We start from the raw sequence: 27,761 nt of genomic DNA, 5'->3' as shown, positions 1-27,761 counted from the left end.
AACATATTGCCCAACTTGTCGCTTGTCTTTTTCATAGTTCTTTGTAAAGTGATGGTTTTGAGGAAAACAATTTTTAAAAACATAATCATATTTGGGGTGCCTGGGTGGCTCAGTCGGTTAAGCCTCTGACTCTGGGTTTTAGCTCAGGTCATGATCTTGCAGTTCATGAGATTGAACCCCATGTGCGGCTCTGCACTGGCAGTGAGGGGCCTGCGTGGGATTCTGTCTTTCCTCTCTCTCTGCCCCTCCCCTGCTCGCTCTCTCTCTCTCTCTCTCTCTCTCTCTCAAAAATAAACATTTAAAAAGCATATAATCACATTTGTAAAATTTTGGCTTTGTATCAAGTAGTTTTTGTGTTTTAAGGAAATCCCCTTCTGCCCCAAGGTTATTAAAACATAAGTGTTAAATCGTATTTTCTTCTAAGTACTTTAACATTTTCTTTTCTTCATGTAAGGAGTTATTCACTTGGAAATTAGTTTTTCTTATAATATGTGTTAGCCATAGAATTTCCTTTTTTCCGTGTGTATAACTAATTGACGTAACAGCACTAACTAAAGAGACCTTTTCTTCTCCTTTAGTTTCTAGTGCTACCTCTGTCAAATTTTGTATCTGTATTTCTCCTTTGGAGAATTGCCTATTCACTTTTCTTAGATTTTTCTAAGGAATTGCTTTTCTGTTTCTTGTCCTTGCTGTTCAGAAACCATCATTATATTTTCAGGATATTTTTATTTGTTTTTTTTAATATTAAATATAATTTATTGTCAGAATGGTTTCCATACAACACCCAGTGCTCATCCCAACAGGTGCCCTTGTCCATGCCCATCACCCACTTTCTCCCAGGATATTTGTATTTGTAATATATTTTGCAATTAGTTTCTACAACTCTGTCATTTGTCTCTGGTTTGGGTATCTCACAACACAGAGGGATTTTAAAGCTTCATGTGGTCAACTCTGTACATTTTTGTGACATCTCGATTTTGAAGACTTTCTCTAACCCATGATTCTAAAAGTATTTAACAATATTTTCGACTAGTTCTTTTACAGTTTTACTTTTTGTTTTTAGGTGTTTTTTATCCTCTTGGAATTAATCTTATATGTGGTATTAAGCGGTCTAACTCTTCCCAAGGGGATAATGAATTTTTCTGACACTTCAGCTTTTCTGCATTCCTCCCCCTACTCACTAGGCTTTTCCAGAGTTGAAGCAGGACTGAGGAGGAGAGGGCAAGGGCAGAAGAGCTCTGACCTGGCTGGTGGTGCCAATGTAACCAATATAGTCTGTAGTTAGTTTCCTCTGAACAGGGCTGCGGTTTCAAACTCACTCTTTCTCTAGGGCACCCCTGTGCCTCTCAGAGGCTCCCCTGGTTGTGCCACAGTCTTCACAGCCGCTCACTTTCACAGCCATTCACCTCGGCCCCCAAAGAGGCATGTCTAGGTCCCCCAGACACACAGAGAGGTGTTCTCTCTGAGAAGTAACAGTCCCACCTGCAGTGTGACTTTTGAATGTCTCACCAAACATTCCTATAGTTGAAAACGCTGTTTATAAGTATTTGGACTTGGGACCAATTCCAATTTACAAAGACACACAAAATATTCTTGCATGGATTTCATGTATTCTGGTAGCCGGAACTGAAAATCCTAAGGAAATCAAGAGACTATTGGACTTTGTGTTCAGCACTCCTCCACGGGTTGTTTGACATTTCAGAAGATCCAGCACTGATGACAGTGAAGTCCTTGAGTCACTAGAACCCGCCCCTGTATCATGTATATTTGTAGCTGCCATGTCCTTGGTGATTCCACGTATAGGTACAAACCTCCAGCCACTGCATTACGTCTGCTATTTTAGTGAGGTTCAGGCATTTACATATTGAAAATGCATTTTCCTTTTACGGTCTCCTTCGTGTCATAGCTAGCGCATTACAGTGATTTTCCCTTTTTATGTAATCTTTCATTATGCTTTTCGGTAAGTTATTGTAATACAAATTTCATTTCGGAATACACTAGATAGGAGGCATTACACAGTATTTATTATAAAAAGGGTCACTGGATTTGACATGGCTGAGAATCACTGCTGTCTAGGGATGAATTCCGGACTTCTTAGCTCATCATCCAAAGCCTTTTATTTCCAGAGTTCTGCCTGTCTTCTCAGGTTTATCTCTCTGGTCCCTTCCCACAAGTGCCTTACAACCAGGCACACACAGCAGCCTGTCTTCCTGGCACGTGCCACACTCAGATGTGTTTCCGTGCCTTCCTACTCACCTCGGTTCAGTAAGCCTGGCAGAGCCCCACTGGCCTTCATTCCTCAGCTCCCAGGCTGTCTGCTGAGCTTCCCCATCTTGACCTTGGCACCATCAATACTGCGTTCAGGTTGGTCAGGTGCGTTCCTCTTTCTGCCCCTGATTAAGACTTCGAGGACAAAGTCTAAGGATTCATCCTTGTAGCCTCAGATTTTTAGCCGGTATCCATCTGGCCAACTGTAGGACGGTAGACAGTATTTATGACATGTATTTGATTCTCACAAGGCAAAATCAAGAAACAACCAAATTCTGCGGTGATATCAGCTCCCCGGAGAGTATACTGGTCACCATGTGGTGTTGCAGGGGTGCTGGAAAAGGGGTGAAAAGGAAGACAAATCTTCCATCTCAGCTTTGTGTCCCCTTTCAGAACCCCTTTCCCCCATTCCTCTGTTCCTCTCTTATACCCCTTACCAGTTAAAGTCATGTCAGAGCATTTTAGCTACCCAGTGAGTGTGATCAGAACTCACTTCGCAGTGGATGTTGAAGACAATGTGCGTGTGTGTGTGTGTGTGTGTGTGCGTGTGTGTGTGTGTGCGTGTGTGCGTGTGTGCGTGTGTGCGTGTGAGAAGGGGCCCAGCCAAGGTCTGAGAACTCTGGAGGACTCTGGCCTTGAAAAATAGGCTTTGGATCTTTGTGGCACACTGGCCACTTAGAAGTATCCCCGAGGACCACAGAATAGAATCACACTTAAAGACAGAAGAGCCTAATTCATGTATCCCTGCTCCTCATTCTACTGAAGGAACAACTGAACCCTGAGAGGTGAGAGCGCTTCCCGGGATCTCCACCCAGAGATGGCTAGTGATGAGAGAGGTCTGTGCAGGCTGCCTGGACTTGGCCTGCACTCACAACGTGCCAATTGTGGCCCTCGCATGTGATGTCCTCCCATTCTGTCATCCTGACTGGTGTCTCCTCCCTTGTGTCCCAACTGAGGGGTGCTCAGAATCATAGTGCCTGCTGGAAGTCCCAGAATGGTACCTGTAACAAGTCAAATAACTCTTTTAATGATATAGATATGCAGCTACTTTTTGCAGTGCTTTTAGAGTAAAAAGTAAGTCGGGTTTTTTTAAACCCAGCTATCTCGTTGAAAATGAATTTGATGAAAAAAGCTTATCTAAAAGCATGTCTTGCATTAATAATTGGGTTACATAATCAGAATCTTTTTCCAAGACTTACATTCTTCCCCACTGTAGTATGTACCTCAGAATTCAGATCCCTTTCCTTAGCACTCCAGGTTGTCTCCATGTTTCAAGGTTCAAAACTATAAGGCACTGTTTCTCTCACTGAAACAGTTCTAATCTTTTCTATCAATAACTAAAGAGCTATAGTGCTAATTTCATTCAGCAGACTTGTGGCTTAAAGACGGCTACAAAGATTTTTAGGCCAATTTATTTTTGTATCTCTTATCTCTTAACAGAAATAGTACATGCTGATTGTAGAAAATTAAGAAAAATGAGATGAACAAGAATGGTGTACGTTATTAGAGATTTTTTTCCCAATTTATGTAAAATGTTTGTCTTCCAAATCATGCTATGGCTCACTAAATGTTTGCTCTTTCTTTGAAGAGGAAAAGAAATAAATGTCTACGAGTGTCTCAATATAATTGAGCAGTATTTATGTACAATTGCAAGGCTGTGTACAAAAACCCATTTTGAAATGGCTGCACCCTGTTCTCTATAGGCTTTCTGAAGAGCAGTGTGAATGATCCATTGCTTTAATTAGAAACCTTAGGCTATGGAGAATGGTAAGAGGAAAAAGTACTCTGCCTGGTGCTGGGAAATCCTGATGAAAATAAGACAAAGGCAGCTAAATGAAATCTCCTGCGAAGAGAAATTTTCACTATCATTTTCCTGAGAGGATTCAGCTTCTGGAGTTAAAGATCTAGGCTTACTCCATGGCAGTTGGTCATCACATTGGATTCATTTAGCTGCGTTTGTTGATACCTGGATTTTTCTAGGAACACTTCTAAAGAACTGTAAATCCACAATTCAGCATCATGGACCATCAGCACAAGAGTGGGAGTCCCTGAAGACTATAGAAGGTTGGTAAAAATCCATTCCGTTATTACAAATCTTTAATTATCTGACCTCAGGTTTCTGTTCTAAACTGTGTTCCTGGTAAGAAGAGGAAGACAGAAGGGCATTTTCAGGACTAGGAAAAGCAGAGTCACCATCCTCTTAAATAAATGGAGGTCAGTGGAAAAAAGAACATATATGTTCCGGGGTGGTTGTCCAGCCAGCCTTGCATGCTAACATGTGCTGTTCTGGCAAGTAATTAGTTAATGCAAACCAGACATCAGTTTTGCACATCTAAGAGATAGGACACAGCTGCACACTGTAATACCATTGAAAGGACAGGAGCTATGAGAAGATTTCTAGATTCTGTTGTAGAAGTTGGCCATCCCATGTGAGTTCTTCTCTCATGGTGGAGCCATTGGAGATCCCTGGACAAAATGCAGGTAACAAAAGGAATGGGCTCAATTAAGATGTCTCAGAGAAATAATCTGTAAATGGTAGAAGGATCCTTAGCCCTATTAGTTGATGGGAAGAAAAAAGGCACTCCTCAAAGTAAATTTGGGATCTCGTGTGTCAAATCCTTCCTCAAAGAGGACGACTGAGGTATAGAGAGTAGTGAGGAAGAAGAATAAAAAACAAGATAGGAGAGATTGAAAGATGGGGCTTGGACACCAACTCTTTCACTTCCATAGGAATTAATAAATATGTGACTGTGTTTTGACATTTTGCTTCTCACAATGCTATCCCAGAGGTGTCAGAAAGAACAGAGCCACAGGACTAAAGCACTCCTGAATCTGGGAAAAGCAGGGTCTGAGTCCCAGTGAAAATAAGTGGAAACCCATTCTGCAACTTATTTTCTTTGCTTTAGATTATCTCTGAACACGGGCCATGAATAGTGGTATCATTCATGTTTCTTTAAGCTATTTTGAGCATTTTGGAGGCCATATGCAAAGACCATTTATGGACTTCCTGGATAAAAGGTAAAATAAAAACACAAAAAACAAAAAAACAAAAAAACCTAAGATCACTAACATGATCTCTGCCATTTTTCATATCACCTGAAGTAGGAATCCTTGGTCAAAAAGCTGCAAATATTTCACTGGGATATGTGGTGGCAAGAGGGAAGGAAACAACCATAACCAAAGCTTCAAAGTGTAAAAGTTATGGCCAGAGACTTCCAGAAGAAAAGGGAGGGGTGGTGTGTCCTGAAGACATTTCCAGAGAAGGGGCACAAAGGCAGGAGATGCTCTGGAAGCCCCATTGCAGGTCAGAACTCTGCAAAGGCATCCAGAACATACTTCTTCATGGAATGCATATCTGGGGAAGAAAGAAAGGAAAAGAAATCACCCAAGATGGTGACTGAGAGTTCTGTGTACAGCAGGCCAAGGCCAGCAGCTTGATCTCAGTTACCAAGAGAAGATTCATGACACAGAGGTTCAGGGGCCACAGAAAGATGGATCTGGGGAGTCCGCAAACAACCCAAGAGTGCCAGGGGTGAAGGTGCTGGGAATCCAGACTCTTTGGGAGCCTTTTGAGCACCACCAGCAGCAGACCTGGGCTACGAGGCCACCCCTGCCCTCAGAGTGATGCTAATTTGCAAAACAGCTAAAGCCACATGCATTTCTCCCTGCCTGCTTTCCAACCTTGCAACCTTCCAGATGTGCTGGAAGAAGAGATTTAGATGGAAACTTAAATACCAGTGAAGAAAATATTGGAGTTGAAATACGAAATAAGAAAATTCACAGTGAAGAAATAGACCAAATGGAGAAAAAAACTTCAAACAACTAAAAAACTAATAGAAGTTGGGGTGCCTGGGTGGCTCTCTCAGGTTAGCATCTGACTCTTGGTTTTGGCTTAGGTCATGATCTCACCATTTCATGGGTTTGAGCCCCACATTGGGCTCTGTGCTGGCAGCGCAGAGCCTGCTTGGGATTCTCTTTCCCCCCTCTCTCTTTCTACCCCTCCCCCACTCATGCTGTCTCTATCTCTCTCAAAATAAATAAACTTAAAAAATTTTTGAAGAAATCATAAAAGAAATCCTTGAGACTTCAGATTGAAGAAACTTTTGGGATATCAGGGTTTATTTTGGTTTTTACCTTGAGAACAAAAAGAGACTCACACCTAAATTTATCCTGGTAAAACTTCAGATGTTCAAAGATAAAGGACAAAAGCAGTAACTCCTAGTTGGTTGCTGGCCGTGGCTCATCTCCTCTGCAATGGAATTATGCTAAGACAGCGAAACAAGATCTATAGAGTTTTTAGGGAAAAGAGTGTGGCCCAGGAATTCCACACTGTGACAATTTATCATGACAACACTAGGAAATAACCATATTCTGAGATGTGTGAGTATTCAGGGGAGCAAACCACCCATGTCACATGAAAAATACTCAAGAAGGTAAATGCGGTGGATAATAGTGATAATAATGAAACAAAGTAAGGTCCTCAGTGAATAATTACTGTTTAGATGGTTACGTGTAATTAAAATGTCAAAATGGTTTAAGAGAAGTTCCAGACTGATAAACCTAATTGTAACACCCTGGTTTTAAAATCTGAGATAATTCTAACACAATCTGAGAGGCAGAGAAAAAAGAAAAAAAAAATGAAAGCAAGCTCAATTAATTCTTCCCCTTATATGAGGCATTGAGGATTTATTGATAGTATGGACAGGGCAAGAAATGGCTCCCTATTTTTAAGGAAAGATGCTCTCAAATAGACTATGAGTAGGAAGTGTTATTTTCCAAGTCAGTGGAAAGATAAAATACAACACATCCAAAAATAAAATAAAATAAAACCCAAAAAAGCAATACAACAGTCAAGCATGAAATGCAATTGCATTAAGATAAGTGCCAAAGGGTCGAATTCCATCTTCAGAAGAGAATGGGTTTTCGTGTTGGGTTTGGAAAACAAAATCTAGCTAAATGTTGTTTTCAAAAAACATGTAAAACAAATTGGAGAGAAACATATTTTTCACAGAGATGGACAAAGACACACCTGAGGAACACAAATGGAAAGCAGAAGTGACAATTTTAATATTGGACCAACTAGCGTGAAGGGAAAGGCATCACTTGAACCATGACAGCCATTTCACAGATCAAAAGCAGAATCTCAAGTAAAGGTGCAATTGTCAGGAATAATGAAGGGACCAGTGAAAACAGCACCAAAAAACATGAAGCCAGTTCTCTTAGAAATTTGAGTGAGCAAAACACTGGTATTAGCTGCTTTTAAATGAAACAATTCCATTATTTAAAGCAAGTTATTGATGTTTAACACTATTTTTTCTTTATCTTTTAAAAAAATGTTTATTTATTTTGAGAGAGAAAGAGAGAGGGTGCGAGGAGGGGAGGGGCGGAGAGAGAGGGAGACAGAGAATCCAAGCAGGCTGTGTGCTGTCAGTGCAGAGCCTGGCACAGGTCTCGATCCCATGAAACGTGAGATCGCAACCTGAGTGGAAATCCAGAGTTGGACGCTTAACTGACTGAGCCACCCGGGCGCCCCAACACTGTTTTTCCTTTACAGTGTCTTTTATTTATTTGTGTCTTCTAGGCTATTTTATTGAATCCTTAAACAAATATTGTTTCTTGTTTAATAATCATATTTAAAGCCAAGAATTTTTGTGCTTCATAGGGTCTGCCTCCTCCTTCTTCTGCTCCTGGGGCTGCTTGTCACCTGCTCAGCGGGGAGCTGGTACCTCTTTGTGAAGCGACAGTGGAGGAGACTGGGGTCTGGCAAATAGCCCAAAGAAGGGGTCAAGACTGACAAGAGCGATCATTTTAATGTGAAGGTGGTGGGGTAGGATGGTTCTATGGTACAACGGAAGATTAAGAGGCATACACCATTTAGGGGGACCTGGGTGGCTCAGTTGGTTAAGCATCCCACTCTTAATTTCAGCTCAGGTCACCGTCTCACAGTTGGTGAGTTTGACCCCTGCGTCCAGCTCCTCCCTGGCAGCCCAGAGCCTGCTTGGGATTGTCTTTCCCTCTCTCTGCCCCTTTCCTGATCTCTCTTGCTCGCTCTCTCTCAAAATGATAAACTTAAAAAAAAAAAAAAAAGGAGGCATACATCACTTAGTAAAGCTCTGAAAGCCTGTTGCGAAGCAAAGGATTTGTCAGTGAGGCAGATTCTGATTTGATGGGCAGCCCATGAATAAAACAGACACATCTGCACAGCTGGAAATGGAAGATGAAGCACAGTCGTCGGTGTGTTCCAGCAGACAAAGGTGTCTACTGAAAAGAGAATCTGCTACTTTCTTCCAGAAACTCTGCTCCTCCGGACCAGGAAGACATTCTCAATCAGAAAACCGCAATTTGGTTTCACCGCATTCTGACTACTACTACAGTATAGTTGTGTCTCTTCTCTCATTGTCCCCTTCCCCCCCCTTCCTTTATTGTACGTAAAGTAACTGTGTGTGCACAAAAAATAAAGCCAAGGATTTTCTTTTAAGAAGAACCTTAACCCTATCTCATTATTCTGTCTAATGTAATGTCTTATCTAATAGTCTGCAGTTTGATTTTAACTTTCTTTTTCCCTCAGGATTTATTTATGACTATCTACTTTTTAAATTTTTTTTTTCAACGTTTATTTATTTTTTGGGACAGAGAGAGACAGAGCATGAACGGGGGAGGGGCAGAGAGAGAGGGAGACACAGAATCAGAAACAGGCTCCAGGCTCTGAGCCATCAGCCCAGAGCCTGACGTGGGGCTCGAACTCACGGACCGCGAGATCGTGACCTGGCTGAAGTCGGACGCTTAACCGACTGCGCCACCCAGGCGCCCCTATGACTATCTACTTTTAATTCCCAACTCATTTTATTTTTAAAGTGAATTTGAGTTCTATCTATTGCGCTCAAAGATTGTGACCTGAGTGATTTATATAAATAGTTCGTGTTAGTCGAAAAAAATGCATTTTTTCTTTGTAACATGTAGAATTATTATCTGAATTTTCTTAATTTTCTACATTGAGCATGTACTATTTTTATTAGGAGAAAAAATATATATAAATTAATTGATGTAAACATCCTTTCGGCCATATTTAAATCATGAGCCTGTCTGTTGAAAACATCATTATGGTTCTTTACTTGATGTAAAAGTTTAGAAATAATTTAAAGAAAGACATGGTGCATTTATAGTTTTACTTGCAGGAATTAAATCCCAAATATCAAATTACTCTCTTGAAATATAAGATAGGAAAGTTCTCCTCCATGTAATCACAGAGAAACTATTTTGGTTATTTATAATGTCCAAACTCTGTTATTTTGTATAATATAGCTAGGAATTGGCATTTTTAGCGCTGTAATTGGTCTCTTTTAGAAAGCAAAGCTGAAATCAATGTCATCTTCTGCTTCTCTATTCTTTTTCCATGAAACGCACCTTGAATTGCTGGGCCTAGTACAACACCTTTAGAAAAACATTTAGTGCGACAAGACTGTAATTTCCCAAATAAAGCAACCGATAAATTGGAAAAGTACATGTGCAAAGAATATCAATCATCATATGCAATATAATTACAGACGCAATAAATAATACTTAAAGTATTTTAGGTACAGACTTCTGACATGTAAAAATAATACAGGAAAAACATTGATAAATAATTCCACCGATTGTAAATTATAACAAATTAGAAGAAATAATAAGTCTTTTGTTACAATGGGTTGTATTCTAAGTTGGTTGTAAAACCAAATGAACTTTCTCATTTAAGAAAAAAAGACATGCAGGTGGGTTCTAGAAGCTCATTTGACCCATAGTTCACCGAACCTTGTCGGGGCATGAATGTGAAATTGGAAGAAGGATGTTTCTTCAGAAGAATGTGCTGGGAGCTCTACTCAGGAAGGCTGGCCCACATGTGTCCCACCTATGCCAGCCTAGGGAAAGGACATTCTGACTGCACCTCTCATGGGTGCCAGTGGGCAAGACCTGGGAAGGCGTGAGTGGTTTCTCAGGTGAGGCTGATTCTCTGACACATTCTTTATTCACCCAAAGTATTGGCTCTCTCCGATCGGCTTCTCCTTTGATCTTTATATTTTTAAAAGAGGCAGAGAAAGATTATTTTCTAAATACCTCTATGCATATAGTCACACCTGTATAATTCAGAAGAGAAATATGCCAAATGGTGACATACCTTCAGATATATGAGGAACCTTTTTTCTTTTTAAGTTTATTTACTTAGAGAGAGAGAGAGAGGAGAGGCAGAGTGCGAGCAGGGGAGGGGCAGAGAGAGGGAGAGAGAGAGAATCCCAAGCAGGCTCCATGTTGTCAGTGCAGAGCCCAACATGGGGCCTGAACTCACGAACCATGAGATCATGACCTGAGCCGAAAATCAAGAGTTGGACGCTTAACCGACTGAGCCACCCAGGTGCCCCTATGAGGAACATTTTTGAGAGTTCTTTCCACCCAGGTGCCCCTATGAGGAACATTTTTGAGGCATGTGGAAAAGAGCCAAGATACCCGCTTATTTTCAGGAAGGTCCCAAGGAGCCCTGCATCATGAATTAGCCTGAATAAACACATCCTCACTTACTTAAAATGAAGCTTGAAATGAGACAAAGGGCTCAGTAACACACCTTCATGGAAACCTCGCCCCTCTCACAGGATGGAGCCATCCCCAACTGCTCTGTGCACCTGCTACAGCCCTTCACGTGGCAGGGCAAGGCCCCTTCCTGGGGTCGCAATGTCAGCCCAGGCCTGCTTCCCAAAGCTCTTAGGAGAGCACTTCCCATTCCACGCACACTGGTGCTCTAGAATGTTGGCCCTCTTCCCAACATTCATCCTACCGCGTCTGCCCCCCGAGGTGCCCTCCTTTTGTCATGGAACTTTGCCATTTCTGAAGAACCCCCATCGCATGCCCAGTCACCCTCTGTCTCTTCAAGGGACCATGTCAACAAATAGTTTGTGTGAAGTCTTCTAGAGCCTTCTTCCCCACTGCATTCTCTCTTTCTGTGCTTTCAATTTTTAACTAGGCCACCCACCTCCCTCTTTCTCTTTCATCCCATCTGATGGAGTTAAATGCCTGAGGCCACTGTCCGCAGAGAGAGAAGAGGAGATGGAGGCAAAGGTCACGTACCCTGTACCTGGGGTCAGTTCAGGGTCCTGGCCCGGATGCAGGAGCTCACTGCCGGTTACGTACACCTCAGCGCCTCTTCTCCCATCCTCTGCCCACAGCTGCTCGGCAAGAGATATTGGTGATGGCAAAAGTCCGAGTCCGGCTGGAAGAGAGGAAGGGGGTCAGGAAGGGGACTGGGAATGAGGAGAACGTGGATAAGTGATAGAAGAGAAGGGAGGAGTTAGTGACAGTGGGAAAAAGAAACCAATGCCCTTTCCTCCTTGCAAACTGGAGAGTCAAGAAGAGCAGACAAGAGAGCTGGTTGCTGGGGCAGCCACATGTAGCAAAGCTTGGCAACTTGTGGTGGGAAGGGTAAAAATTGAGACGGGAGGGCGACTGCCAAGGCAAGATGTCAAGATGGAAGGACCTTCATGTTCAGCTGCTCTTCACGAGGGCAACTGCCACACTGGGTAGGGGCGATGCAAAGCCACTGAGCTAAGGGGACCTTTAACCGCTCCTTGACATTATACTTGCATAGCCCTCTGCTCTCAGTGAGACATGTGTGGGACAGACCATCCGGAGGGGGATTAATGCTTAAGTGTGGTCGATACTCCCTGGTGTGACCCACAGGCAAGGACTAAGGTTTGTTATCAGTTCTTACCAAGGTTTTCAGGTCAGCAACAGTAGGAATGGATGTTACAAAAGAAAGAAAGAACCGACTCAAGATTGCTTGTTCTGCTTCTGAGGACGAAGTTTTCCATCGCTGATGCGATCTCTTGATGCAGGTCTCGCTGACGTTGTTTAAATCACTGTGACATTTGAAACTTATGTTGATCCCTGAATGGAGTTTGACAACTGATGTATTTCCTTTTATATTTTTTAAATAGTTTCTAAAACTTTTCTGACTTAGTTTCAAAGGATGTGATTTTGATATATTTGTATATTAACATTTTAAAATAAAATGGTTACATTGCTTTGATAAATATGAAATGCATTCTGAAAATTGGAACATAAACACTGTCGCCATTTGATACCCAACATCATCCATTTTTAAAACACTTGAACATTTCTTCCTTCACAGTCAGAAAGTTTACATCAATCATTTTCCTCTTACCACCGTATTTCTATCACAATTCCCCCGTAGACTTATATCCAAATACGACTTTTATGTATAAAGTATTTAATTTTTGGGGCGCCTGGGTGGCGCAGTCGGTTGAGTGTCCGACTTCAGCCAGGTCACGATCTCGCGGTCCGGGAGTTCGAGCCCCGCGTCGGGTTCTGGGCTGATGGTGGCTCAGAGCCTGGAGCCTGTTTCCGATTCTGTGTCTCCCTCTCTCTCTGCCCCTCCCCCGTTCATGCTCTGTCTCTCTCTGTCCCAAAGATAAATAAACGTTGAAAAAAAAATATTAAAGTATTTAATTTTTTAACACTATCAAATTTCTTTTAAGCAGAACTATGTCCATTATTTTTAATTTCCCCTGGTTAAAAACCTCTAAATGTAAGGGTGCCTGGGTGGCTCAGTGGGGTTGGATATCCAACTTCGTCTCAGGTCATGATCTCGTGGTTCATGAGTTTGAGGTCCATGTCTGGTTCTGTGCTGACAGCTCAGAACCTGGAGCCTGCTTCAGATTCTGTCTTCCTCTCTCTCTGCCCCTCCCCTGCTCTCGCTCTGTCTCTCTCTGTCTCTCTCTCTCAAAAACAAATGAACATTAAAAAAAAATCTCTAGAGTTAAAACTTCTATTTTAAGTAGAGTAATTATTATAAATCAAAATACCTTAAAGATATAATGAATTATGATAAATAATTTTTAAGTGTTTATTTATTTTTGAGAGTGAGAGAGATAGAACATGAACGGGGGAGGGGCGCAGAGCAAGGAAGACACAGAATCCAAAGCAGGCTCCAGCTCTGAGCTGTCAGCACACAGCCCAACACGGGGCTCGAACTCATGAACCACAAGATCACGACCTGAGCCAGAGTCAGGCACTTAACTGACTGACCCATCCAGACTCCCCACTGCTCTTTAGTTTTTAAACTCCCATTTCTAGGTTTTCTACATTTTCTATGGCATAGAACATTTTCAATATAATTTTTGGTATGTTGATAAAGTAGAACAAAGGCATAAATGTGAAAATCACTTGTCTGGAGCAAGTCAGCCGTGAGCATGATTGTAGAAATCACATTATTCCATCCGTTTGAAGAAATACCTTGCTTATGATTGAGTTCTGAGGGGCAGGATTCCTCAAATGAGGACCACAGATGATGCGTCATAGGACTGTGAGTTCTCTGGCATAACATGTAAGTAATGAATGGTAACTTGTAACTATAGTGTAGTGTGGACCATCTGAATGACTCTATCCTGAGGCCTCCTGTAGGATTTCAGGGAACATGTCTTCCACGACATGAAGGCCCCCAGTTGCGATCTTTGGTCCCCCATTTTTCTCTAGCTTCATCCACTCTCTGTCTTATTCATTCAGTCCCTTGGCTTTAATGCCATCTCTGTATTCACTGGCTCCTAAATTTTTATCTCCAGTGCAGACTTCTCCCCCAAACTCCAGACTCTTGTAACCAGCTTCTCCTCCACTTGGATGCCTGCCAGATGTCCCCAAATTAATCGGGTCAGGATTGAACTCCTATCTCTCCTCAACCCCACACCTGCTCTTCCGGCAGCTTCCCCAGCTTGGTTGGATGCACCTCCATCCTTCCGGGGTGACCCTTCTAAACTGTAAGACAGATCATGTGATGCCCCGGCTCAACAAGCTTCAGTGGCTCCCCTTTCCATGCAGAATAAAAACCAAAGCAGCTGCCATGGTTTCTTGGAGTTTACACAGCCTTGCCCTCACTAATCCGCCCTTCTCTCCTACCCTAACTCACCATGTGCAGCCACAGTGACTTCCCCCTGTTTCTTAAACACACCAGGCCATTCCCACCTGGAGGATTTTCTCCCCCTGATACCTGCTCTGGCTGCTCCCTCACATCCCACAAATGCTCTCTCCATTCTCACCTTTTCAGTGAGGTCCCACCTGACCCCCTGCCACCTGCCCCATCCTAGCCCAGGCACTCCCCAAGCCCTGTTCTACTCTCCTTTTTAAAGTGCATTTATCATTTTCCAACACACTATAAAGCTCACTCAGTAATACATCTCTTGTTTTCTGTCTACCCCTGCTAGAGGATGAGCTCCACACAGACCAGGATCTTGTCTATTTTGTTCACTGATGTGCAAATTGCCTAGAACAGTGCCTGGCACATGATATGTGCTTAGTGTTTTTGATGGATGAATGAATGAGTGAATGAATGAATAAATGAGTAGAACGTCGCCAAATCACACATACGTTTTATGTTTTGTCATGCTTTAGAGAACAGTGATGGAAAATGTGAGTTCTCACACAGCACACGGTACAGCAATCATAAAATTCAGAGAGGCCACACCAACTGGGTAATTGGCCTTGGGTTCTCATTCCAGGCAGGTACACGGCATACAGTCTAGCCCATCTTGCTCTGTGCTAATGAACAATTCATTAGCAGCAACTACTAGAATTACAATGAAGATTTTTTTCCTTTTGCAATGCCAGAAATAAATGGATTAAGCACCCGTTTATTGTAGATTCAATACCATCACAATGCTGACTTTATTTTAAGGTGAACTAGTCAGCTTTACGAATTACCATGTGACATTTCTTCACTCAACAATTGCTTGCTGGCAGAATTTTGGCTAAATTGGAGACCTATTTACTGAAAAAGCCTTGAAGTTATGAAATCACTTTAGCCATTGAACTTATCCAGACAGGCCTTCTCTAAAATTAGTATCTTTCAAGTTAAAATACAGAAATAGAACATCCAACTGAAACTAAGGCTACTCTTTTATTAAACTCAATTTGGATGATTTCATTTCACCCAAACAACAATTCGTTAGTATGTTACATTAATGTTGTTAGTATGATTTTTTATACTTGTACTTAAGTTTTAAGTTTTAGTTTCCTGGTTGTAGAAACTCATAAGGCATTTTCACCTAGTTTCACGTTTGTCATAAGAACTAGGTCCCAACAGTTTCCATCTGTCATCCATTAGAATTTAGGACAAATTCCATAAGGAAAGAGATAAGGGATAGGGTTTATTGAGGAAAGAAAAAACTGACGAGGCCAGATTAATATAAGAGAAGGCACAGGGTTGCCCTTTTCCCATCACCCCAGGGAGAGGAAAGCCAAAGCCAGTGTACTTTGATGGGCACACGGTGGAGCTTGTGTCCCAATGGAGGGACCCTTCCCCATGTGGGTGTTACTCTTTACAAGGCAGGTATACGAATCATCATCAATGGGGTATTCAGAGCACCAGCTGGGAAGTGGGTACCAGCTGTCTCCAGAGTAGTCTGCAACGGGGAATCCAGGCCCTGCTCCCAGAGGAAGACAGCTGCTGACAGAGGGGGAGGAGATGAATCCCCTGGTCCCTTCTTGTTCATTGCCCAGGCAACCCAGTGTGAGCACACGATGATTCTGCTCAGTGTGTCACAATGTTTGCTGTATTTTAAGTAACAGTATAATAAAAATAATTTAAATCAATACCCATAATGGGTTCTACATAATACTCGGGTTTCTAAAATGCTGCCTGATAAGCACTGACATTTAAAAATAGGCTTACTCACTAAGATATTTTAGTTTACAATTGGCAAACAGTTTGGGAGACACCACTATGCAAGACCAAATAAACCCTTCACTTCAGGGAATTACGTTCTTGGGATCTGGGATGAGTACATAGTAGAAGTAAGCACCTGTCTGCTTTTCTGCTTTTTCCTTCACAGCAGTGATATTTTCCTTGGAGGGTTCTTCTGGAGCATTATGGTTTTCCAGAGATGAACCTAATGCCAATCAAGAACCTTGTCAGATAGGAGCTGATCCATCTCTAACTTCATGTTCAAACATGGCACATCCTATGATGCAGTCAGTAAACAATAAATATTTTTCTTTTGACACAAGCGATTGTCATCAGTTTAACTAAAAACAAGACTTGTCATCACCTGGTCGCTGACCACACAAGGACAGAGAAATCAACAAAACTGGCATTCTTTCAATTGAGGGCTTTTTAATTAATTACTCTTCAAAAATGGCATCTGTTTATCTGACAGATGAAAACCCTACAAGATACTTTTATCTCTTTGGTTTTCCAGTTAGATCTATTAAGGGACTATTCCGGCTTCCAATAGCTAGGACACTTTTAAAGCAGAGATGACCAATTTCTAGTCCAATTAGTTAAGATACATTGGCCCTTTGGTTCTAGGAATTTGTGCAACTATTTCATCCCTTAAAGAAACAATTACCTTCTCTATGGAGCATTTGCCATTTCTTCTTCATTATTTCCACACTGCTACGTCAATGAAAATATTGTGCAATTAGCTAGGTGCGTTTGAGGTCCACCTATCTTTCCCAGGAAGCCTTGCTATGAGTCTTTATGATTACTTTGCATTTTATAAGCAAGAACTTTTCAGTGAAGTCCTCTAAGGATTTCCTTTCACCACCTCTTTATATAGTTAGTGTATTTTAGAATAACATACTACCACTAAAAATGCAACCTAGATATTCTCTGGGCTTCTAATGGAGAAGTCAGCCTCAGCTCCCTGCAGGGCCTCATCAGCCCCACAGTTGCACACACACAGGATCAAGGAAAGAACTTGTTAAGTAGAAGACCAGGGGGGAGGGGGAGGGGGGGAAGTTACAGAGAGGGAAGGAGACAAACCATAAGAGACTCTTGAATACTGAGAACAAACTGAGGGTTGATGGGGGGCTGGGGGAGAGGGGAAAGTGGGTGATGGGCACTGAGGAGGGCACCTGTTGGGATGAGCACTGGGTGTTGAATGGAAACCAATTTGACAATAAATTATATAAATACATACATACATACATACATAGGGAAAGAACTTGTTTTATTTGTAGAGCCCTTTGGCAGTTTTCAAAGCATTTCCCCCTGTGATTCAATTTGTTCTTTCCAACAACCCTGGGAAGAATCTGTTGTGATTTCTATTGAAAGAATGTAATTAATCAAGACTTAGGGAGGTTGAAGTGTACCTGGTAATAAGCGACAAATGAGGAATCAATGTCTTTTGATCCTGAAGCCTGGGTACTTTCCTGCATCTCACACTACCTTTGATAGGAGCGTCAGGCCCAGTGTTAAGCACAAGCACCCTCCCAGCAGCTTTACACACGCAGACTGCCTACTGATCATGACTCCCAATTGGTGAAAGGTTGAAATATGCCTCAGCCACACCACCATGCGATCATCTCATACACAAGAGGAGTGTGACTACACTTCGAAGACGTGTTGGAGTGAGAAATGAAGCCGTTATTTCAAAACACCCTGAAGGTTTCTAGTGTTTGGAAATCTATTTTTAAAAATCATGTATTTTTTTCATTACTAATTTACTCTAGTACTGTTCGATTTTCCCCTGAGGGATTTCTGGTAGAGAAGAAGATTGAGTTGCAAAGCCAAAAATAAATCACATGCAGATTAATATTAAATACTATCAATACAGCTTCTGATATATGGTAGTTTTGTGGCCCTTGGGCTATAACGACCTTCTGCGAGTGGGCAGAAGATGAAAGGAAGCAAAACAGAAGGTGTCATTAGATTAAGATTAACCAAAGGAATGCTCTTCGAATCCAGTGGCTGTTGGCAAGGTTGGAACGAGGGTGCGGTGGCTGAGGACTCGCTGTGGGCTCACAATTTAAGGGTGCTAAAAGACTCAATAGTTGAAGAAAAGTAATATTTTAATACAGCTTTCTGAAACATCAAAGGAATGCCAAAATAAAATCCATGATGAATAAAATATTAAAAATTTTAATAAAGACAGAATTGGCATTATTGGCTTTTTCTTTTGTTGCCAGCCCCAGTTTGGCTGGGCACAACACTGCCCCTGACACTGCATGGTTACTTCATTTAACATTTTGACATCTCGTTCATGGTGGATTTTTCTCCATACATTGTGAGTTTTCAGAAATAGTGCATTAGAATATAATTTACAAATTTCACACCCAAGAACGCCTACCTATCTCACCCTAGTCCTGGCTTCCAACATCCAACAGTGTCTATCCCTGGATCCCTACTTCAGTGATAACCCTTGGGCTGCTCGGTTCATCCCGAGCATGGAGATTTTCCACATCCTCTGGCCCTTTCAGAGTCTCTCAACTCCCCAGACTCCTCATTGCAACTGAGACTACGTTGTGTTAGATACAAGAAACTGAGGGGACCAAATGACCAGCGTTGTAACAAATGCCCTACTCTACAAGCTCCCTTCCCCCACAGATCAAGAAATCTGCATAACGGGAGGCATCTCCTTGTTCAATATGTATTTCCTTCTATGACTTCATGAACAAAAATACAAACATACTCTGCCCCTCTGCGTGTGCCACAAAAAAGCCTTTTAAAAAACTTCAGCAGAAGCTCTGTCTGTCAGTGTCTGTCAGGAGTGTCCAACACAACCATCTCTCAGAAACCCAACAGCTTGTTAGAAGATCTCCCAGGATGTGTGATGAGCAGAGGCTCCAAGCTTAGGCCACCTAGATTGTATGGCTGCTTCTAAGAGGCAGGAAACTATATACTCTGGTTTCTCTTCAGATTGAATAAATTTTTTGCCTTTTACTAAGAGGCAGGAAACTAGGTGAAGGACATTCAGGAGGCCCACCATGCATGTACCTAGGATTGTTAAGACCCTCTGCCTGGGAGGGTGTGTAATCCAGGTGTGGCAAAGCAGGAGATTAGCAAATGCAGCAGAGAGAATGAGGTGAACGGGATTTGAAGAGCAGGAGATATATTCAGACATAAAAAGGAATGAAACCTTGTCATTTGCAACGACATGGATGGAACTAGTGAGTATTAGGCCTAGTGAAATCAGTCTGGGAGAGACAAACACCATACGATCTCGCTCATATGTGGAACTTAAGAAACAAAACAAAAGAGGAAAGGGGAAAAAGAGAAGGAGAGAGACAATGAAGAAGCGGACTCTTAACTACGGAGAACAAAGTGATGGTTACCAGAGGGGGAAAGGGTGGGGGTGGGAGAAACAGGGGACAGGGATACACAGTGGACTTATCGTGATGAGCGCTGAGTAATGTATAGAATTGTTGAATCACTACATTGTATACCTAAACTAATATAACACTGTATGTTAACTACATTGGAATTATAATGAAAAAATTAATAAAGAAAAAGAGCCAGAGAAGATGGAAACGAGAGCCGTGGCAGAGGAAGCACTTAGAGGAGATGAGTGAGAAACCAGGCAAGAATTGGTGCCGCCATATGCACACACCTGATTGCTAGCTTCCACCACTGCAGACCACTGACTGGTTCAGATCCAGGTGAATCAGACCTAGAGGGCGTTGCTTCCTGTACTCCTGGACCTTTTCAGAAAACACTCCCTCACTGTTACAATCATGGGACAGTCTTGGGCATGAGGGGACAGAATAGCATTCGAACACGTGAGCTGAAGGAGGGATTGCGGGAGCATAGACTGTGGGAGGCCACAGGTTGTCAGGGCGGACATTGTGCAACCAGCTGCTGCAGGTCTGTACTTGGCACCTGGGCCATTGGGCTAGCCAAACACGGGACGTGTGCATCTCCAGTGACCCTAAGTGAGGAGGCAAAATGCCAGGTAGCACAAGAGTGCAGGTGGAGATCCTCAGCGTCAGCTGGTGTTGTTGCCTCAGTTCCTTTCCACAGCAACCTACAAGGTGGGAGCTGTGATCCCTAAGTGACAGAGAAGGAGGCCAGTTCAGAAAGGTTCATCAGCTTGTCTAAAGTTGTTCAATGAGGGAGTGGCAGAGGTGATACAGTCTATTTTACCTCAAAGACCATGGTCCTTCCCTCCTATGACACAACCTTTAAAACTTCTTTTGCAAAAGTGCTAAAAATATAAACAAATACTTAACCCAGTAAGGTCATTTGAAAATAGAGAACTATTGCAAAGAACAACAACAAAAAAATCAAGTTCCAAATTTGCTAAAGGTCATTAAGACTCAATGGCCTCAAATTAAACGGATATATCCTAAAGTAAAAGATATCAATGAATCTTGACAATGCTTTGAATTCACAATGACCTTGATTTCAACAATAGAATGACACCAACTCTGATATCAATTCAAAGATACCATTTCAAGATGCTCAGAAGAAATAAAAGTCACATTAGGATATCACTGAAGCTATCCTCTAGAGTCCTTCAGGTTGGAATCAAGTGCTGAATACATAAACCACAAATATGTTTAGATTTGGGACTAAAGAATTAGATATTTTAGGGATGTCACAATAAAGTTTCCAAAATCTAATTCTACAAAAAAAAAAAATCAAAATTTTGTGATTTGGGCATAAATAAGATTCCAATGTTTACTCTCGGTAAAAAATGTCAGGAAAATGAATTAAAATAGGTGAGATTTCAATAAAGATGTGAAGAGAGGCTGGTTCGGCCATGAGATTACACCTCACAGCCTTTAAGTACAAGAAGCATAATTGACCAAGAGCTCAGATACTTGTTCTGAAATTCATTACCATAACTGAGCCAAAGTGATGCTTCCTATGGACTGTTCCCAGCCAGCAACTGAGCACAGCAGGGATACTAAAGCAGGCCTGTTTAGGGAGACTTGGGTCTCCTCTGACAGGGAACTGTTTTTCATGAACCCACCCCCTGACAGTCGCTGCCTCTTCCTTATGGGCTGCCTGGGGATCTGCAATGTTTCCCACCCAGCCTTCCATTCCCTCTCCCCTTCATTCAGGGGAAGGCTCGGAGTCCAGTCTGATAGCTTCCTGGGCTCTTCCCAGCTCCATCTTCTATTTTATTACCCAGTAATGTCCTCACATTGAGTCTTGTTTCTGTGTCCACTTCTCAAAGGCCTCGGACAAAGTATAAACACGAGGAAAAACTAGGATAGCTAATTTTTTAAGATTTTGTCTTTATTTCTAAAGTTTTAGAGCTGAACATAGTTTCTTCAATCAAATTTGCCAAAAGAACAAACTAATCAATGAATATTATAGTAAAAATGTGTGGAATGCATAACTTCTAATGCTACTAACCTTACATATTTCTTTCAGTGTTTTATTCATAGAGGATAGGAAATATGTCCACTGAAATCTTTGGTTTAAAAAATGTTCCTAATCCTGGGGCACCTGGGTGGCTCAGTCAGTTAAGCGGCTCAGGTCATGATCTCATGGTTCATGAGTTCAAGCCCCTCGTTGGGCTCTGTGCTCATGGCACAGAGCCTGGAGCCTGCTTCAGATTTGTGTCTCCCTCTCTCTCTGCCCCTCCCCCACCTGTACTATGTCTCTCTGTCTGTCTCTCTTAAAAATAAATAAAACATTAAATTTTTTGTGTGTGTGTGATGCTCCTAATCCTAACTAGAAACCAAATACGTTTTAGGCATTAGATTAAAAAGGATCTTCAACTCATTGTGTCAGTATAGATTAGATAATATATAAATCTATAATACCGAAAAAGAAGTAACAAGTATTTCTGTTACCTTACTTTTCCTTGTCATTTTAATGTTATCATGTCCTAAATATGAGGCATGGAAACCACCCTTCGTTTTCCAAAATAGCTTGAAAACCGTCAAATGTACGTTACCACCAGCTGAGTGGGTGCCTTGGAAACCATGCTGGAGCCTTTACTTTCCAGTAACAATCCTTTTATTCTTGCTGGCAATTCTAGGATGCTCACGAAGAGCCAAATGTTATCACAGTTTAGCCTAAGCAGAAAATAAAAGTCCCTTGTGTGCTTATCTTATCGTTTTTTAATAAAGTACTTTCTCTCTTTCATACAAGCTAGACAAAGTTAATTAGCTTGGATATGAGAAGCTGTTCCTTGTCCTCTTTCCCCTCCAAGCACTAATTAATATTAATGAGTAAAAGGATAAAAATTACTAAGTACTCCTATAATTGTACTCGTGGATCATTTCCGTGGGATGATCCCGAAATCCAGATAAATAGGACTAAATGTGGACTGTCAACCATGAGAGAGTTGACAGACCTTGGTATAAATTTCACCAAAGACCCTGATAAGAGGGCTCTCCCCACCTTGAGGGAGGATTTAAGAGGATTATTGTACAGAAACTGATTGATTTACTAACACCAATGTCCCCCTTTTCTCTTCCTTCTTATTGCTTTGGGGGTTTTTTTTGTTTTTTTTTTTTTCCTGTTTGGCAGGGAGAAGCGGTGGGATTTGATATTCTGCCATGCAGCCTGCTTTAACTCTTTCAGATGCAGAGCCTTGAGGTTTTTATCCCAACACTTCATGAGGCTAAGAAGACAAAAAACCAAAAAACCAAAACCAAAAACACCACATTTTTTTCCACCTCTTCAAAGCAGGGTGTCAAAGAACGTAACAAAACAGAAAGCTTTTTTGGAAACTTAGCATCATGTCAAGAATTTTTAAAAACAAGGCCTAAGATCCTTTGGCTTTCTTGTGGGCAGCTGAAAGTCATCTTCTGCAAATGTCTCAAGTGCAATTTGAGTCGAGAAGGTATTTTCAGCATGTTAATTAGGCTGCCGTGCCTTACGACAGAAGAAACCCACGGTCTCTAGGGAATGACACCAAGCAATGCCTAATCAACTTGGCTCGCTACTTCCAGAACTGCAGGTACTGAAATCTGACACAGAGATGTTTCATAAGGGTTAAACATTGCTACTTTCCCACTGAATATATAAACCAGGCATTTTGTGGAAGTTCTAGGTCTGAAAAAACGAGAAAAGTTTATAAGAAAACAAAGAGGCATCTTCTAAAAGGAAAGCTGTTGTGTTCGAATAAACAGACTAGTAATTTATAGTGAAGTGTATAAGTACTCATAAAAGCTATAATTGTATTTAGTAAGAAGCTTTATGAGGGAGAGAAGGTTCTCTGTAGATATACCTACTTGGAGTATATTAAGTATCTTTCTCGGTCTGCATGATAAATAGAAAGACTATGGTTGACAGAAAGAAAAAAAAACCCTCAATTGTACTTATAACCAATTAAATATGTGGCCAGGATTCATACAAATGGTGGAAAGTTCTTTGCAAATATTTAAGCTCCAGGGGCACCTGGGTGGCTCAGTCGGTTAAGCATCTGACTTCGGCTCAGGTCATGATCTCACAGTTCATGGGTTTGATCCCTGTGTTGGGCTCTGTGCTGACAGCTCAGAGCCTGGAGCCTGCTTCAGATTCTGTGTCTTCCTCTCTCTGCCCCTCGCCTGCTCACATTTTGTCTGTCTCTCAAAAATAAATGTCAAAAAACAAAACAAAACCAAAAAAAAAAAAAAACCAACCCCAAATAGTTAGGCTCCACAAGTCTCCCTGGCTATTGTCTGTGTTACTGATTCTGGCCTCGTCAGGGAAGCCATTCATCAACAAAGATCTTGAATTGGGTGGAAATCAAACTTGGAAAGAGTTTGAGCGATAATGTCAGGGTTATAATTAAAAACAATGGAGTGAGGCTTGAGTATGCAGGTCTGCTGTGTATCCCGCTGACCTAGACAATCAGGGCAAACAACCACATCATGTTTCTTCTGGTGGCTGTGGCTGCAGAGGAGGAGACCCACAGGAAGACCATGGCACTCTTCTCGTGAGCTGGCACTTGTCAACTGTCATTGCTAGCAATTTAGGAAGACTGCTACTTTGACAGTTCTTCCTGTCCTTCCTCTTTCCAAAAAGAGTTTAAAATGAGAACAGGTGGCCAAGGGAGTTAGCAATTCATCCCATTTTTCTTTTCTACACTCTGAATTGCTATTTGGACCAAGCTGGACTATAGATTGTAAGTGAAGTCTAACTCCAAATACTCCAGAAAGAAAAAGAGAACAAAATAAACATTTCCTTACCTTAAATGCTAATGATACAAGCATTCCTTTACTGAGGAATATTTTTTTCTATATGCCATGCTATAATAGTTCATAATCCAGGTATACCTCATTTTATCACACTTTGCTTTATTGGGCTTTGCGGACACTACATTTTTTTTTTTTTTTTTTTTTTTACAAATTGAAGGTTTGCAGCCACCCTGCACTGAGCAAGGCTTATTCGTGCCATTGTTTCCAATGACATTTGTTCACTTCTTGTCTCTGGGTCACATTTTGGCAATTCTCACAATATTCAAACTTTTTCATTACTATGTATGTATTATGGTGATTCATAAACAGCAATATTTGATCTGTTGTAATTGCCAGGAACCACACCCATATAAGATAGCAAAATTCATTGATAGATGTGTGTGTGCTGACTGTTGCACCAACTGGCCGTTCCCCCAGCTCTCTCTCTGTCCTCAGGCCTTCCTGTTTGCAGACACACAACAATACTCAATTAGGCCAATTGATAACCCTACAATGGTCTCTACATGTTCAAAAGAAGGGAAGAATTGCACATCTCTTACTTTAAATCAAAAGTTAGAAATGATTAAGCCTAGTGAGGAAGGCATGTCGAAAGCTGAGACAAGCCAAAAGCTAGGCCTCTTAAGTTGTGTGCGTAGAGGAAAAGTTCTGGAAGGAAATTAAAAGTGCTACTCCTGTGAGCACATGAATGACAAGAAAGCAAAACAGCCTTATTGCTCATATGGAGAAAGTTTAGGAGTCTGGAGAGATGATCAAACCAGACTCAACATTCTCTTAAATCAAGGCCTAATCCATAGCAAGGCCCTGACTCTCTTCAATTCTATGAGGGCTGAGAGAGATGAGGAGGCTGCAGAAGAAAACTTTGAAGCCAGCAGAGTTCATTTGGTATAAGGAAAGAAGCCATCTCTATCACGTAAGAGTACAAGGTGAAGCAGAAGGTGAAACCTATACTCAGTACACCCATTGGTTTCTCTCTCCAATCCAAGGCCATCTGGCTTTGCCCATGGTACTCCACTCAAGTGCCTCTGTGAGAAGTCACCATGTTCTCACTGCCAAATCCAGTACCCTGTAATCACGATACGTTAGGCAGAAATTTGGCTACCTTGGACTTTTGGACCCTCTTATAAATTATAAAATTCTGTCTTTTCGTGGCTTCTGCAACCCCACCTGCTCCTGTTTTCCATCCTCCCTTTGTAACAATATTTTTATATAAGAATCCCAACTCCAAGACAGTTTTGTTTAAATTTTTAAAAATTTTTTATGAATGTAATTTATTGTCAGATTGGCTTCCATAGAACACCCAGTGCTCATCCCAACAACGGCTCTCCTCGATGCCCATCACCCATTTTCACTCTCCCTCACCACCCATCCACCCTTAGTTTGTTCTCTGTATTTAAGAGTCTCTTATGTTCACCTCCCTTTCTGCTTGAAACTATTTTTTCCCCTTCCCTTCCCCCATGGTCATCTGTTAAGTTTCTCAAATTCCACATATGAGTGAAAACATATGAAATCTCTCCTTCTCTGACTGACTGACTTCACTTCGCATAATACCCTCCAGTTCCATCCATGTTGCTACAAACGGCATGATTTCATTCTTTCTCATTGCCAAGTAGTATTCCATTATATATATAAACCACGTCTTCTTTATCCATTCATCAGTTACTGGACATTTAGGTTCTTTCCATAATTTGGCTATAGTTGAAAGTGCTCCTATAAACAGTGGTTTTAATAGAAGGGAGGAGATCCATGGCTGATAGTAAGGAAATAGTAAGGAAAGCAGGTGTGTGTGTGTGCATGAGAGAGAGAGAGAGAGAGAGAGAGAGAGAGAGAGAGACAGAGAGACAGAGAGCACGTGCATGCATCTAAATGTATGTACATGTACATAGGCATCTGTAAAGAACAAATTTCCTATTCCAGCTATTTCTTCCCATTTCCAAAGTGATTGGACCTGTGAGACTGGAAAAGAGCTCTTCTTTTTCAAGAAGGTCTGTAAACTGATGGATCCATAATTCCTAAATGACTAGAACTTTAAGGGCTGGGTGTTACAGTTCTACTTTCCCAAAAGTCTTCATCTTCTCTACACTCTGCCCCTCCCAAAATATTTTCCATAAGAATTCCAAAACATCCAGTCCCATCAGAACAGTGGATTTTTAGCACCTCATTGAGTCATTGACTTTGTCTCCTACTTAATCTGCTCATCTTATAAATTGTGGTGAGAAAGAAAGGGACTGCATACACATGTTAGGCTCCCCTGCAAACAGAAGCCTGGAAGATTATTATTGACTCCCTTGGAGTACCCAGCATTTCAGCAACACATGAGTTCCTCTTGGGACTCAGCGTATAGCATTTCTTACCACTACTCAGTCTATTTATTCTACAGGGAGATTTTGTAGAACTGTCAGCCCTAAGTAGAGTTTCATTTCTGTCCTCCATTCTTTGATGGAATTGGTCATCTGAAACCCCCATTCACCTTGAGGTCATCTGCAGACAGGCATTTATAGACATGTTAAACATGCATCAGGGTACTCTCGACCACTTTCCCTTTTTCCAAGACAGCCTCTTGGAAAGAAGAGTTTTTGACATTTCTGACTGCAAGTACGTAGTTTATGAACATATAATCACTGTAGGAAATTCCTGGCCCTTCTTAGACATATGGGCACCAAGTAGCAGAGGTACCTGGGTCTCCAGTACCAGATGGTGATCAATCCAGCACACCTTCAACAGCAAGAACTCCAGATGAAGACTGTCTGGGTTCAAGTCCTGGATCCATTACTTATTCACTAGGTGACTCTTAGGTAGCTTATTTTACCTTTCTATGCCTCCATTTATTCATCTGGAAATCGGGAATAATAATAATAATAACAATAATAATATCTACCTTATAGGTTTCTTGTAAGAATTAAATGATTTAATGAATTCAAAGTGCTTATAACATAGAAAGTGCCATATGAGAGTTAACCATTTATTATTACTATTGCTATTATCATTATAGTGATATAAAGACTTCTGAAAATAAACATCAGTATGGTGGTTAGGGCAAGGAGAAAATCTGGCTGATATGTCTGAAATAATACTACCTATGAGGGAAGTAGAAGTAAAGAGTTTTAGAAACTCAAATTTGCTAAACAATCTGAGATCTGGGGAGTTCTCTAAAATTTCTATCCTTTGTAAACCCCCAAGTTTCAATAGATAGATAGATAGATAGATAGATAGATAGATAGAAAAATTTGGGACATTTGAGGCTTCTACTCATCCAAGATGACCTAGGCTCATTATATCCATCTTTTAAAAAGTGAAAAAACAATGATTTAATATATTTTTGTTATATTATTATTACCATTACTCTTATTGTAATTAACCCAGCGAATTAAATAATCACTGATCATGTACAAATTTAGGGATTTGCAAATGATAATGATTTGCTATTTAGGTTTCTAGAGACCTAATAACCCTACTACTATGATCGCTTTTATCCTGCATTATACTGCAGACCTTATCAAGCAAAGTGAGGGTGAGGGAAGAGAAAGCTCATAAAAACTAGAAAAGAAGAACACTGTCATTATTTATATATGATGTGGCTGCTACACAGAAAATTCTAA

The 27,761-nt window shown here is 41.3% G+C and overlaps 1 protein-coding gene across 1 annotated transcript in view; it reads right to left on the bottom strand.

Annotated features, from left to right (window-relative positions):
- Positions 1 to 1,737: 1,737 nt before the first annotated feature.
- LOC109497386 overlaps positions 1,738 to 27,761 on the bottom strand; it is a 68,173-nt gene continuing 42,149 nt past the window's right edge. The window contains exons 3-4 of the transcript XR_002153552.2: positions 11,362 to 11,503; positions 1,738 to 2,471 (exon numbers count right to left, since the gene is read on the bottom strand). The gene's annotated coding sequence lies outside the window, so the exon portion shown is untranslated. The remainder of the gene's footprint in view (positions 2,472 to 11,361; positions 11,504 to 27,761) is intronic.

The sequence above is a fragment of the Felis catus genome, chromosome A2 (assembly GCF_018350175.1).
Source record: "Felis catus isolate Fca126 chromosome A2, F.catus_Fca126_mat1.0, whole genome shotgun sequence".
Lineage (NCBI taxonomy): Eukaryota > Metazoa > Chordata > Mammalia > Carnivora > Felidae > Felis > Felis catus.
This window is presented reverse-complemented; position numbering and strand designations above follow the sequence as displayed.